This window comes from Phodopus roborovskii, unplaced genomic scaffold (assembly GCF_943737965.1).
Source record: "Phodopus roborovskii unplaced genomic scaffold, PHOROB, whole genome shotgun sequence".
NCBI lineage: Eukaryota > Metazoa > Chordata > Mammalia > Rodentia > Cricetidae > Phodopus > Phodopus roborovskii.
Window position 1 is genome coordinate 591,998 of NW_026126638.1, and position 16,415 is coordinate 608,412.

A 16,415-nucleotide genomic window follows, 5' to 3' on the forward strand; every position below is an offset into this window, starting at 1 on the left:
AGAGGAAGTTCCAGGACCGCCAAGCTTAGGCAGTGAAGGACAGAGAGCTGGTGAGGATGTGGTTGAATGAGGAGGCCGTGTTCCAGCCCCAGCATGCAGCAGAACTTGGCAGCTTCGGCCACATGGTTCTGGCTTTAGAGTTAAGGATAGAAGAAAGGAGTTATGGAATAAAGCTGCTGGGGTCAGGCATGTGTCAGCGGTGTCCCTGAATGGAGGCCTCATTGAGAGGCCATTACATGAAGCTGTGAAGTCAAAGCCTGGGTTGCCTTGGAGACCCTAAGATGCTGGAGATGCCAGAGCTGGGGGACGCCTGCGAGGAGAGATGCTCACAGGGAGTGGAACCAGCCCAGGTGAAGGAAGTGTGTTGCAGTCAACAAAGCTGAATGGAGTTGGAGACGTGAAGAGCGTTTGACATCAGACATTATAGAGTCCGGAGTTTGCCCAGCTGGTTTTCTGCTTTGTTTTGGTCCAGTATTTCCTCTCTCTGCTCCCTTCCCTGTGTTTTGGAATGGTAGTGTGCCATTATATGTTGGAAGTACATGCTCTGCTTTTGGATTTTAAGATTTGAAGAGGCCTAACTTAACATCAGTGCAGCCGTGACAGGGACAGGGACTAGGTCTCACCATTACAATAACCAGGGAAAACCACATATTGTACCCTGCGGGTACAAACAAGTACTAGATGCTCCAGAACATTAAGAATAGCTTACCTAACTTGTATATAGGTTGCCAGTTTCCTTGCAACAACCCCAGTACCAATCCCTGTTTGACAAGACTTCTCTCACCCCATTCCTGCCCAGTTAGAAGTCCAACTGCCATCTGAATCCAGAATTTCCCTACCCTCTCATCCTTATGTCCTTAAAACCCTGCCACCACTGAGCTCAGTGCTCTCCCTGATTCAACCACTGTGTTGGAGCAGACAGAGAGCCCAAGTTTGAGCTTGCAATGAAGGCTCTTTGCTTTTGCATATGAATTGGGACTCCTGATGGTCTCTGGGGGCTCATGAAGTGGACATAACAATTTTACAGGGAATTACAGTTAAGAGAGTGCATGAGTCTCAGAAGAGACTTAGGACTTTGGACTTTAAAACAAGTTTGAGACTGTTAAAGACTATGGGGACTTTTGAAGTTGAACTGAATGCATGTTTGTATTATGATATGGCTACAAGCCTTTGGTGGCCAGAGAGTGGAATGTGGTGGCTTGAAAGAAAATGTCCCCCACAGGGAGTCTCACCATTAGGAGGTGTGGCCTTGCTGGAGGAAGTGTGTCACTGTGGGGGTGGGCTTTAAGGTCTTTTTCTCAAGCTTCATTCAGTGTGACGATCAGTCAGCTTCCTGCTGCCTTCTGGTCAAGATGTAGTCAGCATCACGCCTGCCTGCATGCCGCCATGCTCCCCGTCATTATGTGGACTGAACCTCTGAAACCGTAAGCCACCACCTGAATTAAATGTTTTCTTTGTAAGAGTTGCCATAGACTCCCCTGGCCCCTTGAATGAGCTGTGTGCAATAGCCTTGCCTCCCATTCAACTGTGTAAAATAAACACACTGAGCATCCCTGATGTTGAGGCTTCCCCATCAGACAGCCCAGTTCACCCCGTTCCAGCTTTGTCTGTGTGTCTGCTCATTCCCCCGCTGCACCAGCCAGATCAAGTCTCTGGGACTGAGCTGGGATGTGGCACTTCTGTGTGTGACGTGTGTGGATATGTCTGTGTCATAGTGCCCCAAAGGCTTGCTGCCACTCAGCCTCTCTTTCCTTTGCGTTCATAACAATAACTATGGCTTCTTCAGGGTCCTTAGCAAGTGGCTCAGGCAGATCTAAGAACATCCTTGGACAAGTCCCTGTTGAGACCACACTGGATGATCCTAGGCAAATCATGTCGCTTCCCTCTTCCCTTCTGCTGTCCACACTGGTCTACTCCCTTGCCTTCTGTCCCAGCCCCTCCCCTTGGGTTCCTCTCTCTCTCTCTTCCCAGCTATTTTAGGAAAATGCTTGCTCCATCCCCTTGACACAGCTGCAAGAAAACTATCATCATCTTTAGCGTAACAAAACTTATCCCGTGGGTGCACACACATGGGAGGGGGCAGCTAGATGGCAAAGACCCCTCTCTGTGAAGTTGCACCCCACCACCACACACTCCACACATTCCACAGAAGCCACTGCACTTCTGAACAGCTCAAACAAGGCAGGCTGGCTTGCCTGAAGGCTTTGCCAAAGCCATAAAGTGGGGAGGGGTGGCTGAGGCACAAACACAGCTTCACCCCTGAGCTGGTCTTGGTGAGGAAGGGATGGTGCAGGGTATAACAGAAGGTCCTCCAGGTGACACGCTACCCACACAGGCAATGTGTTACAGAGCCTTTATTGAAGGTCATTGCTGCAAGATGAAGGTCCACACAACGCTGGATGTGGGAGGCTTAAGTTTAGACTCTTCAGCAAGGAAACACGCCCCTTCAGACAACCTTTTCACAAAGCTTCAGGACACGGCTGTGGTCAGCCTCCACCAGGCTGGGAGGGCTTTCTGCCCGAGGCCCCTCTAGCCTGCCTTGCTTTGTGCCTCTTCTCCAGCTCCTTGAGTCCTGTTAGTCCCTTGCTGTCCTCTCTAAACCCACCTCCACTTGTGTTTGATCTCCTGTGGGTCATTTTGAGCTGTCCAATCCGACTACTATGGAGAAACAGGTGGAGAGCCCCTTCAAATTCTAGAAATGATTCCTGAAGTCTTCTCTTCACACCCCATCTCTTCCCACAATGCACTGGGCAGGACCTGCGTAAGAAGTAAATCTTAAATGAAACTGTGTCACCTCTGCAGCTAGGTCACTGGGGAAGTAACCCCACCAGCTCCTGTTTGGGGGGTTTGCTCCTCTGGTTTGTGGCCTGTTTTGAAGGCTGTAGAGACTTTAGGTGGTGGTGTGTAGCTGGTGGCGAAGATTATGCCCACCGCTGTCCTCAGGCCTGTGTTCTCTGACCCTCGGTCAGCTGCCGCGTGAACAGACATTGCTGCATGCTCCCACCACCACAGGCTAAACCACACCTCTACACTTCCCCTGCCGTGATAGACTGAATCCCTCTGAACCTAAGAGCCAAAGTCAAGTTTTCCTCTAAGTAGTTTCGGTTCAAGCATTTTATCACCATGGTGATCAGAGTAAAAAGAACTCTGGCCTCTGACCTTGCTTCTTTTTCTATCTTCAGTCATTAATAATGACTCTCAAGTGTCTATAGAGAGGGCTGTGTGGCCAGAAGCAGAAGCCTCATCCTGTCTTGGCTGCAGACCTCCTGCCCAGTCAAGCTTTCAAGTACCCAATGCCTTGACCACAGCTGAAGCCTCAAGAGAGACCCTGAGGCTAGACGGCCCCCTAACTGCTCCTGATTTCCGACTGTAGCAACTGTGCAAAAATGATACATGTTGTTTGTTTTAAACTAAGGGAAGGGACAATTTGTTACACAACAGATACGTAATACTTGAATTCCATTACAAATGACTCATTTCTAGCCTCAATGTTTACCAAATCGGCAAAAATCAAAAAGGGGTGGAGATGACTTGGGATGGTAAAAACATGTCCAAACAGAAAGGCTGTATCCCTTTCTCTTCTCACAGCCCTCTCTTTCCCAATAGGCACTCAGACACCAGCTTCTTTACAAATCTAAGGAGACTGCACCCTCTCTAGGCTTTCAAGAAAGCTAGTTTTTCCCTTCCCTCCCTCTGTAAGCTCCTCCACCCCAGTGATGTCAGAGCACCTTCCCTCCATTCCTCCTCCCACCACCAGGTAACTGGTAAAAGGAGTGTCTAGCATTTCAGGTGTATCCCCATCTCTTTCAAGCATGTGTGCCCTTGCTCTGTGGCACCACCAGGGCTCCGTGGGCATCAGCATCATTAGAGGAAGGCTGGTCCAGAGACAGGGAGACTACCTCAGTCAGCACCAGGTCTGGAGCTGGTGAGAAATCCCACAAAGAGTGAGGCAGCTGAGTAAGAAAGAATAGCCCCATAACAAAGGCTTGTGAAACCGGACTTAATGCCTGGAGGTGTTATAGTGCTTGGTGTCATAGTGCTTGGTATCATGGGACTTGCGCCAGCACCAGATCAGTGTCCCAGCCTGGCAACTGGCAACAGGAACCTTTCGCTGTCAACCAACAGGGGCATAGCACCCACCAGGTCCATATTTGCCACCTACCAGATCCCAGTTACCAAAGGATAGACCCTCAGTGAGGAGCAGCTGGGCCAGCTCAGGCTTAGTCCTCATCTACTCACGGGACCACTCCCTCCAACAGAAGATAAAGTTCCCATCAATGAAGAGTGTCATTGGGACAAAATATCTGACAATTTTGGGAGAATTTGTTTTGGCTTGTGATTCAGGGGATATTGGCCTGTTACGGGGAGGAAGGCATGGAAACTAGAATGGGTTAGTCTGAGGCTGTGGGAGCCTGCGGCATGGCTTGGTCACATCCTGGGAGATCAAGAAGCAGAAGACTCAGGTAAGGAACAGAAGCCTCCACCCCCTCCCATCCCACTTCTGCTAGCTAATTCACACATCCCAAAGGTTTCCCAGCCTCTGCAAACTGTACCGTTGCTGGGAACCACATTTTTAAGCACACAAACCTATAGGGAACATTTACGTCCAAACTATAATGGTACCCAACAATGGAGAGGGAAGGCACATATTGCTGGCTGGAACTCTCACTGTAGAATCACAAACGGAGCGTGCCTACACCCACACCATTGGCCTCCACCACCACCCTCAGATCCTGGACCTGCCCACCCACCATCTCTCTACCTCCCTTGACATCAAGGCCAATGCTTGGTACCTCTGTCCCTGCTCTGGCTCACACCCACCAAAGACACAGGTGGCACCTCACATTCCAGGCCCTGCGCTGGGTCCTGAAGATGCTGAAAACTACAGGGCAAAGTCCTTGCCTCAAGGAGCTCCTTATTGGGAAAGACAGATGAGTGAACAGGAGGATGTCATGCACTAAGATACACCCGAGTAGCCAATAAATACAGAGAAAGTAATGTCACCCAGAATCGGGAAGGCCTCCTAGAGGAGGTGACATGAGGAGAGAAGTCATAATAATGGTGGCTGAGTGCCACTTGCCAAATATTTACGCCTTAAGAGCCCTGTCACAGAGGTTAAGATAAGAGAGGTGGCTCCGTAGTCAAGCGCTCTTGCTGTTACTGCTGCTCTTTAGAGGGCCTGTGAGGACTCAGCATTACCTGGCCTGCCCCTGTCACCTGGCAGAATGCACTCAGGCAGTACTCTGGTCAGCCCAGAGTTCCATGAGTACCAGTCTGCAGGCAGGTGTAAAGGACCCCTTTAAAAGCCAGACCCCGCCCACTCACGCTCTCTTTGCTCTTTGCTCTCTTTCCTGCCCTTCGCTCTCTCTTCTGTTCCCAGTGTCTCTATGTCTCTTTTCCCTTCCCTCTCATTTCCCTTCCTAAATAAACTTCACACTCAAGTTCTGTCTGTCTGGCGGGTTATTCCCTCTGCCTCGGTCACCCTCTCCTACTATGGAACCCGCTATGCTCTCCCACATGGTCCCTTACCTTGGGACCCCCACGCGGGACACCTTCCCCCTTTCTCCAGCTTTATCTTATTAAAACAGGAACAACAGGACCTGGGTTTGAGTCCCAGCACCCACATCAGATGGTTTGCAAGTGTACCTGCAGCTCCAGGAGACGCTGTGCTGTCCCCGCCCCCACACAAACACATCAATAAAAATAATATATATGTAAAATATGTAACAAGCCCAGTGGTGCACAGCTGAGAGGCAGAGGCAGCAGTTCAAGATCATTCTCTGCTGTGCTGCGCAATGGGTGTGGGCCGTTCTGGCTAGTTCAGGTGGGGACCCATAGGTGAGGTCCCCGTTGGCAGGGTAAGGGGAAGAAGGGCTATGAATTGCCTTTCTTTGTCTCCATTTTACAGTTAAAGAAACTAAGGAGCAAGTTTCAACCACTTACTAAGGTTATGTGTAAAATAAAAGGGAAATTTGGAATTTGAACCTACCTAGGCAGGTTAGAGCTGACTACCCAAACCTGGGTTTCTGCTGCGTTACCTTGTTACCTGTCTCTACCCACTAGGTGGCAGTAGTATGGGCCCCACTTTTTTTTTTTTTTTTAATCGCTAGAAACTGTCAAATATCCCCTAGGGAGCAATACTGTTCCCGGTTGGGAATCACTGAGCTAACTATTTTTCTTTCTTACCTCAACAAATCTGTAATGTAGCTTATTGCTCACCAAGGACCAGGCATCCTCCTAAACAATTTAAGTTATTAACTCATTTAATCTTCCCAACAGCTCTCTAGCGCAAGCTTCGCTGTTCTGTTCTGTGGTCTACAGAGGAGGACATCAGTGGCGCGGAGAAATGTCACAAAACTTCTAGGTAGTGGTGCCTTGGTTTGAACCTGTTGAATGCGGCTTGGAGCCACCGTTTTACCGCAGTGCTGTGCTGTTTTCTGATTTCCTGTGACGTGGCAATGGGGGGGGGCATCAGGCAAGTGTGAAATAGAGAGCCCATAAAATTAATAGTGAGACTGCAACACATGAGCACAGCAGAGCAGAACGAGGCTTGGAAGAAATGAGGAGAACGCAGTCTTCTCATGAGGAAGAACCTGATAAGACAGACAGACAGCTCAGAGGGTTCAGTCCCGGGGAAAGGTGTCAGATGGGGAGGATGTGGTTTAGCTGTAGCTAGATGATGGTGGTAGGGAGGGTGGGCTTACGAGCTAAGATTAATGACTGGATTAGGGGGGTTGATTTGGACACTGTTGTGAGCATCCATGACTTAAGTCAATGGTTGGAGGGTGGGACAGCATGCGGAACAAATCGAGTTGTCAGGACTCACCCCCCCCAACCCCAATGCCCCCCAATCCCCGTCTCTGATTCCAACACCTCTAATGTCCATTCAAAACAGAAGCCTAGAATCACAGCCCAACCGACTCAGGCCACCTCAGCCCCGAAGCTGTGCTGAATCTTCCTTCAACCCTGGAACTGGACCCAGAAGCCCCGGAGTGCCCTGGCCAAGCTGAGCTGGTGAGATGGCTCAGTAGAGTAAGGGAGCTTGCCGCCAAACCTGATGTCAGGATCCACAGGATGGAAGGAGAGAAGAAACTCACGTTGTCTTCTAACACACACACACACACACACACACACACACACACACACAAAGTGTTTCCCAAAAAACAGGGTTGGGGGAAGGGCGAGAAGACAATACTGTCCCAGATCCCTCGCGCTGGGCAGAGCTAGTAATTTCTTTCCCACGGAAAGCTACAGAAAACCCGGACCCGAAAAATCCAGGCCCTTTCTCCTGGGCTCATCCCCTCACACAACAGCAGGTGGCAGCACCAACATGATTTTCAAACTAAAACCAAAGATAAAAGCCAAAACTAACAAGCATTGATGCCCTTCCTGGATTTACACCCGCGTGTCCTCTCTGCTTTCCCTCCATCCCCCTCTCCATGCCCATGCCCTTTGCCCGCCTCGGTTAATGAGAAACAGAAGCCAGTGGACTTGGAAACAAACTTAGAAGGTCAGAGGGACCATTGGGGCGGGGCTATCAATTTGTCTCTGGAGAACTGTCTTGACTCACCAGCTCTCTTACTAAAGGTAAGGTTGAAAAGTTCCTCACAACCAGAGCAATGGCTTAGACTTTGTCAAGAGCCCTGTGTGCTTTTGCAGAGGACCCGGGTTTGATTCCCAGCACCTGCATGGTGGTCTATAACTCCAGTTCCACAGCGTCTGACACCCTCTTCTGACCTCTGGTATCAGGCGCACACAGACACATACAGGCAAAACATTCATGCATATGAAGTAAACATTTTTAACCTTATCTTAAATTGTTTTTAAAAGTCCTCATTAGTGACGAGTATTGAAGCTACCTAAAAGCCAGTGTGTCACATTCCTTTCAAGATTCCTTACTTGGGAGCCCATTGTGATGCCTCCCACCTGTGATCACAGCACCTGAGTGCTGAGGCTGAGTTTGAAGCTAGCCGGGGACTCCTAAATGAGGGAAAAGAAATTCCTGGCTTATTCCTCCTCATCTAGTTTAGACAGGACCATTAATTACTCAATCACAGGAATGTGTATTTTTCTGTTGGGGGGGGGGTAAAATATATTCATACATTTGGGGTGGGTGCACACACCATACCATGAGTGTGGAGGTCAGAGGATAGCTTTCCGCAGTGGGTTCTCACCTCCCACCTTGCTGAATCGGAGTTTCCCTTGTTGCTCGGGGCAGCGCTTCGGGGGCGACTGTGTGAGTGAGTGCTCCAGGCTTGCTGACCCCCTCTCATCTCACTGGAAAACTGCTGGGATTATAAAGATGTGCCGTGTGGATTCTGGACTGACCTTGGGTGGGCAGGCTTGTGTGGATAGTGCTTTTACTTGCTTAACCGTCTCCCCACCCTCCTTTGACTTTTTTTTTTTTTTTTTTTTTTTTTTTTTTTTTTGAGAGAGAGAGTGTCTCCCAATGTAGCCCAGGCTGGCCTCGAACTCACAAGTCTCCTGCCATGGCCTCCCCAGTACCCGGGTTATAAGTGTTTGTCGCCACACCTTGTTTACAATCGTAAATACACTGACTTTACTGAAGTGAGCCAACAATACAGAAGTTCTCTTTAAAAGTCCCCTTTGTGCGAAAACTTTACCACGGTGCCGTTACTTTAGTTTGTCTCCTGAGCATTTACTGCATTTGTGAACATTTACCATTTTATACGGTGCAGGCATGAGCCCCCTGCCTGGCTTGCTTCCTCTGTGCCAAGGACCTCAGACCTTACCTGTGAGCACAGGTCAGGTGTGTCTTGTGTTCCTCAGTGGCTGACTTTTGGATAAGGTAAAGGGCAGTAGAATGATGAATTAGAGTGAGATGATCAACTTTCCCTCCCACTTTCCCTGAAGCTGAGCCCATTGGAAGGCTCGTGTCCTGGGAGACCTGTCGGTCCCCAGCAAGTCCTGCTGGTCCAAAGGGTCATTGTGACAGTTCATCTGCCTTGTCAATTTGACTGGATTTAAGATCTCATGGAAGACTATGTCTCCTTGTGTTTTCCTGCTGCTGTGACAAATTTCCAAACAAAAGCAACTAAAAGGGAATTTATTCTGGCTCACAATTCCAGGGCGGCTGTCCATCCCTTGAGGCAGCCCTCACTCACATCACACCCACAGTCAGGAGGCAGAACAATAAAATGCCACGATTCTTTCCAGCATTTCTCCTTTTTATACAGCCCAGAACCCAAGCCCAGGGAACAGTCCCACCCACAGCCAAGGTGGGTGACACATACCTTTAATCCCAACACCCAGAAAGCAGAGGCAGGTGGATCTCTGTGAGTTCAAGGTCAGCCTGGTCTACACAGTGAGTTTGAGGGGAGCCAGGGACATACAGTGAGACCCTAAATCAAAATAAAATAAATAATTAAAACTAAAAGATGGGTCTTCCCATGAATTAATGTAATCAAGAAAATTCCTCACGGGTGTTTCTTTCGTGGGAAAGAGCTCTGATGTAATTCACACAAGCAGAGATCGAGGGGAATTCATTCCACATGCTGAACAGCTCAAAGGAAAACTGCAGAATACAGTAACCTAGGATTTCTCTCACGTCTTCCTGGATTGAACTGTTGTAACAAAGTATCGTAGATTTAACAGAAACATTCAGTAGTTTTTCCATGGACTGGAAGGGCAAGATCCCCCTACCAATCTAATCTCAGGTTCTAGTGAGGCCTTGTCTTTGGTTGAAGATGGCAGCCCCTCACAGGTGTTATTAGATAGCAGCCTGGATCTACATAATCCCTTTCAGGTGTGCCCAGGGGCTTGTCTCTTGGGTGATGCTCACAGAGACATGCCTCTGGGAGAATGAAGAGGGAAGATCCACCCAGGGTTGTGAATGGCAGGACTGGGAACCTGGACCAACCGGAAAAAGTGAAAACCTTTGAGTCCTTGAATTTCCCTGTCATCTTTCTGGTTGGAACTGCAGACAACCACTCTTGCCAAGAGGCCTGTACTGCTCTTTCTGGAAACAGACCCTTCCTACCACAAGCTAATTTGTGTCAGTCATTAGTCACAGTGCAGGAAGAGTCACTAATATGTTCCCTCTGCCAGAAACTTGTCCCTTAGACTAACAAGTCCTCTTTAACTTGTATGTCACCCCTTTAGCTTTATGGCCCTCCCCACTCAGGTCTCCTGCTCTTGTTAGGCAGCTCATCTCAAACTTTATACCTCAAAAATTAGTGAGAATCCCAAAGGGTTTTTGCTTATGTAAGTTCTGTCCGGCTGGAAATTCCAGTGGAAGATTTTAAAACAAAAATAATATGCAGCGTGCATCCCCGAGGGTATCAGAGGCTGAGTCACCACACGTCCTGCTGCCTCCGATGTGGTCCACCCTTGTGACCATGAGAAAACGAGAGAAAAGCAAAGGACGTCTTGAGGTTTTCGTGGAAACTGTTTTGACCCAGGAAAAGGTTGGAAAGGTGAAGGGCCCCCAAGGCTTCCCTGACAAGAACCACTGGGCAGCGATCACACTGTACATCCTTAACCGCCAGTCTTCAAAGGTTACGTCCACTTGGTCATCAACCACACAGTACAGTGGTATGGCTTTGCCCTGAATGACTGTATGCATTTTAAAGATATTAGGAAGAAAAGCTTGGGGCTGGAGAGATAGTTAAGAGTGTTTGCTGCTCCTCCAGAGCATTCTCCATATTCCAGGAACCTCCAGCCCCAGGGGATCTGACGCCCTCTTCTGGCCTCTGCAGGCACCTGCACATTCTCTCTCTCTCTCTCTCTCTCTCTCTCACACACACACACACACACACACACACACACACACACACCTCTTTTTTTAAAATTGCACTTTACATTCACTCACATATTCACCATTTCTCTCTGCTCTTCCACTGGGCTCATTGCCCTTCACCCTGAAGAAACCTCTTCAGCTCCTGGTCAGGGCCTGCTGGTGACAGCTGGTGACATTGTCTCAGTTCATCTGAGTCCTGGAAAATTCTGTTTGTCCTTTTTAGATGGAATCTCAGTATTGACTAGCCTCAAACTCATGGTCCACCTGCCTCAGTCTCCTGAGGGCATGACTTACAGGCCCCTATTACATCCTTAGCTCTTTCTGAGGCATCATAAAGGTGGTGATTCTGGTCTGTATTGTTTCCGGGAAGAAAATCCTGACATAATTAAAGATTTCCTCTCTATGGGAAGGATCCTTTTCCTCTGGCTACTTTCAGGGGACTTCATTCATTCATTCATTCATTCATTCATTTTTGGCCTTGAGGCTTGAACCCAGGGCTTGCACATGTTAAGCAAACTCCCTTCCCTACTCCTCCCTGGCTGCCTTCTAGATCTTTCCTTTATCTTTAAAGTCCACTCTGTTTTTAATTTTCAGTTCCTCTTTGGGTTTTCCAAGCTTCTTGGATGTGAAAACATGTCTCTCACTTGAGCTAGGAAAAGTTCAGGCACAGTTTATTTTTCATATTTCTAGCTAGTACATAAAACAATGGATTTCGTTTATATCATTGTACTTTGCTCATATTCACACTCCTAATTCCCACCTCTGCAGGTTCCCTTCACCTGACAAATATGCTCCCTTCTGTTTTCATGCCCCCATCTACGTCTTCTTTAATCAGATTCCTTCTTCCTGGGTCTGGTTTATTTTGCTTAACATGATGATGGTATCTAGGTCTGTTCATTTCCTAAAAAATGACATCTCCTCCTCTTCTTCTTCTGAATAAACATCACTCTGTGTGTGTGTGTGTGTGTGTGTGTGTGTGTGTGTGTGTAATGTTCTCTATGGACCTGCTGATAGGCCTCTAACCTGATCTTCCATGTCTTGGCTATTGTGTATAATGTCTTGGTAAACATATATGTGCCTAAGTCAATGAACACACCAGCATTTCTTCCAACGATTCTTCTACATGATTCTCTCCACCTCTGTTTGAAATTACAGGAATATATATATATATATCCAGAAGCCTTACATTTCCAACGTTTGTCTGCTCATTTTTAAAAATGTTTCCTCTGTTCTTCGGGTAGGATTGTTATTTCTGTTTTCAAGTTCACTGGCTTCTCCCTCTGCCTCTGCATTGTTCTATGATGCATTCACAGCTATTCTTTCGTTTCCTTTCCTTCCCTTTCTTTCTCCTTGTTCTGTTTTGTTAAGATGTGTAGCTCTGGCTAGTAGAATTTATTTATATGTAGGCCAGGTTATCCTCAGATACATAGAGATCTCTCTGCTTCTTCCTCTCCAGACTTAGGACTAAAGGTATGCTTGCTAGTTTTATGTTGTTGTTGTTTTGTTTTTTTGGGTTTTGGGTTCTTGTTGTTGTTTGAAGGTTTCATAGAAAACAAACCGGAGGAGGAAAAGGAGTAAGTTTACATTACATAAACTGATGGAAAAATTAATTCAAGAGGCCATTTAATATGGTAATAATCATCTGTTTGAAACTCTTGTGACTGCCAGGTCACAGAATCAGAGTCCTTCCTGGTAGGGAACTGCCAATCTCCTTATCTCATAGGCTGGTACTGTAGAAAACAACAGTGCCTCACGACGTTGTGTCCATGCCCGTAATTGCAGCACTTGGTGAGTCTGCCTTCATGTCCCCATGCTTCCCTCCATGACGATAATCTACTAAATCTGCCTAACCATAAACTAGCCCCAATTAAATGTTTTTTCTTTATAAGAGTTATCAGGGTCAGGGCTACAGAGATGGCTCAGCAGTTAAGAGCACTGGCTGTTCTTCCAGAGGAAGAAGGTATGTAGGCAACATACCAATTTACAGAAAAATTAATTAATTAATTAAAAAAGTTGTTTCTGTTGTGGTGTCTCTTCACAGCAGTTGGAACCCTAACTAAGCAGTCCCCACTTGGTGGAACTCATTTGGGAAAGACTAGGAGGTGTGGTCCCGTTGAAGATGGGTCACTGCTATGGGATATTTCATCACACTGTGTTAATAAAGTTAACCTTGAATCAGGGAGCAAGTCAACGACTACGTGACAGTAATTAGCCATAGAGATTTTGGAGGACCCAGGTTTTGATAGAGAGACACAGGAAGGAGTAGGGAAGGGCTTGAAAGACTCACAGGCTCTTTCAATCTGAGAAATGTGAGGAGAGGGCCAGCTGGACATTCCTCCCCCACTGTCTTTTTATTTTTGTTTTTGTTTTTTTTCCTTCTTTTGTTTTGTTTAGTTTATTTTGTTTTTCGAGGCAGGGTTTCTCTGTGTAGCTTTGTAGACCAGGCTGGTCTCGAACTCAGAGATCCACCTGCCTCTGCCTCCTGAGCACTGGGATTAAAGGTGTGCACCACTACCACCAGGCTTCCCCCACTGTCTTAGTCTATCAGGGTTTTGTCCCAATATCTGACTCCCAAGTTTTGCTGATAATAGAACAGTTTAAACACTTCCTGTCGCTGGGGGGGGGGGTGAAATTTCTAAAGCTCATGCCATTCCCTGTTACCTCTCTCTGCCTCGAGGTTATGTCTCAAGATGTGAGCTCTCAGCTTCTGCTCCAGCACCAGGCCTGCCTGTCACCACACTCTCCACAATGATGGTTATGGACTCCAACACTCTGAAACTGCAAGCTCCGGCTTTCTTGGTGTCGCCTTGCTTATAGAAATAGCAATAGAAAATTGTTATTGCATTAGAAAATCAATTAGGACAGACACACACTACTGTATGAACAGGAGAGAGTTAGCAGCACACACGCATTTGATGTTCTCTGCTTCCCGGTTGTGGATACAGTGACCCACAGCTTCAAGTTATTGGTGCTTTGACTTCCTTACCACGAGGGACTGTTTCCTTGGTCTATGAGCCAAAATAAATGCCTTCTTTCTAAGTTGCTTTTGTTGGGGAATTTTAAAACAGGAAAATTAACTAAAACGGTTACATACCCAGCTCAGGGCTATCCCAGGTTATATGAGACCCTGTCTCAACAAATAAATAAACAAACAAACAAATACAAAAAAACTGCAAAATCAAACTGTGTGCCATTCTTTCTAGTATCTGGAAAGGCCTGATTTACCAAATGTGTCAATTCTTCTAGGTTAGGTATAACCGAGTGTCTGCAGTTGGTGTGTTTCCTCTGGAGAAATCTCTCATTTGATTGTGGTGATGTTTATTGGCGGTGAAAACACAGTAGGCGCATGTCTTCTATCTAATTTTGGCTGCTGTCAAAGTTTTAACTTCCTTATATACTGTCCCTACCTTTCCCCTTTCCTCCTTGTTGTAGGTGGTTTTTTTTTTTTTTTTTTTTTTTCTTGCATCTTTCTGTTTACTGTTTCCAACATCTGTGTCATTTTGAAAGATTGTCTCTGTGCCTTAGTTCAGGTTTCTCTCCCTCTCCCTCTCCCTCTCCCTCTCCCTCTCCCTCTCCCTCTCCCTCTCCCTCTCCCTCTCCCTCTCTCTCTCCTTCTCCCTCTGAGACAAAGTTTTTCTGTGTAGCTCTAGTTGTCTTGGATCTCACTTTGTAGACTGGGCTGGCCTCAAACTCACAGAGATCCGCCTGCCTCTGCCTCCCAAATGCTGGGATTAAAGGCGTGTGCCACCACTGCCTAGTTAACTCCAGTTTCTATTGCTGTGATGAAACACCATGACCATAAGCAATTTGGAGAAGAAAGCATTTATTTGGCGTAGACTTGCACATCACGGTCCAGCATCGAAGGAAGTCATCGCAGGAACTGATGAGGAGGCCATGGAGGAGTGCCGCTTCCTGTCTAGCCTGGCCCCGCCCCCCGCCCACAGTGAGCTGGGCTCTCCCACACCAATCGTCAATCAAGAAAATGTACTACAGGATTGCCCACAGGCGGAACTGGCAGGGGCATTTTTCCAGGTGAAGTTCTCTCTTCCAGAATGACTCTAGCTGCTGTCAAGTTGCCACAAAAGTAGCCAGCACACTCTGTAAATTAACGTTTCTCACAAGCATGGTCTGTATTATTCTTTCCTTACATTTTGAGTAACTTTGGATTATGTATTAGTTATTTCCTCCTTGTTGTGCTAAAATGGCTGACAAAAGCAACTTAAAGAAGAAATGTTAGTCTTGAAATGAAATCGTTTGCATTCCATCATGGTAGCACGGTGAGGGGAAGAGCCTCAGTGAACGAGCTAGCCTGGTTGATGAAGAACTTACCCAGCATGCACAAGGCTCTGAGTTCCATCCGCAACACCACATAAACTGAGCATGGTGGTGCACACTTGTTAACTCTGGCACTTGGAAGGTGGGAGCATAAGGATCACAAGTTCAAGATCATCCTCAGCTATATAGAGTTTGAGGCCACCCTGGGCTATGTGAGACCCTGCCCACAAAAGAAAGTGAAAAGGCTCTGATGAAGGAAGCAGAGCTCCCCTCCCCACGGCTCCTCTCCCCACGGCTCCTGAGATCATGACCAACAGGTGTGGCCACCACTACAAGTTTATTGGCAAGGCAAGGTGCCACTATAATATATATTTACAATTGTTTGGCTAGTGGCTTAGGCTTATTACTAGTTAGCTCGTTCTTTCTCTCTCTCTCTCTCTCTCACACACACACACACACACATAAATTAGCTCATTCTACTAATCTGTGTAACACCACATGACTGTAGCTTACTGGTGATACTCTGGTATCTTGCTTACCCAGAGTCTACATGGTATCTTCCTAACTCTGCCTTCCCTCTCTCTGCATCTTTGATTGGAATTCCCACCTAGCTATATTTTGCCTATCCATTGGCCAAAACAGCTTTATTCATCAACCAATAAAAGCGATGCATATTTACAGCACACAGAAGGACATCCCACATCAGTTCAAGGCCAGTCTGACCTACATGGTGAGCTCCAGACTAGCTAGGGCCACTTAGTGAGATCCTTTCTTTCTCTTTTTTTTTTTTTTTTTTTTTTTTTTGTAGTAGTAGGAGCATCTTTTAATGAAGCTCAGAGTAGCTGCCCCCCATTATTCAGTCCTCTGCAGTGCTCAAACCCTAGGATGGGTGAGATCCTATCTTAAAAATAGGTTGCAATAGTCCCAGGAGCCCAGTTGAAAGGGCCCACTCCTCTAAGGATGGCTACAGGCAAGGTACATGCCTAGAATCACAGCACTCATGAGGGCAAAAAGTCAAAGCTAGCATGGGCTACAGATTGAGGCTCTGTCTCAAAACAAACAAATAGGTTTGTGATATAGTTCAGTAGTAGGGCACTTGCTTAGAATGTGCAAGGCCCTGGATCCTATCCCAGCCAGGAAAAAAAAAAAGGGTGGGATCATCTCCAGGGGTGTGTGGGATTGAGATATGGCACAACCAGGGTAGATCACGTCTCAATATTGATTCTAGGAAACTGAATGCCCTTATCCTCACTCCCTACCTGTTCCCTTGTAGGCATGGACTGTAGCTCTCTGACCTTCTTAAGTCTGCTGAAACCAAACACCTTGAACATACTTGTCTTAGATACTGTTCTATTACTGTGAAGAGACACCATGGCCAAGG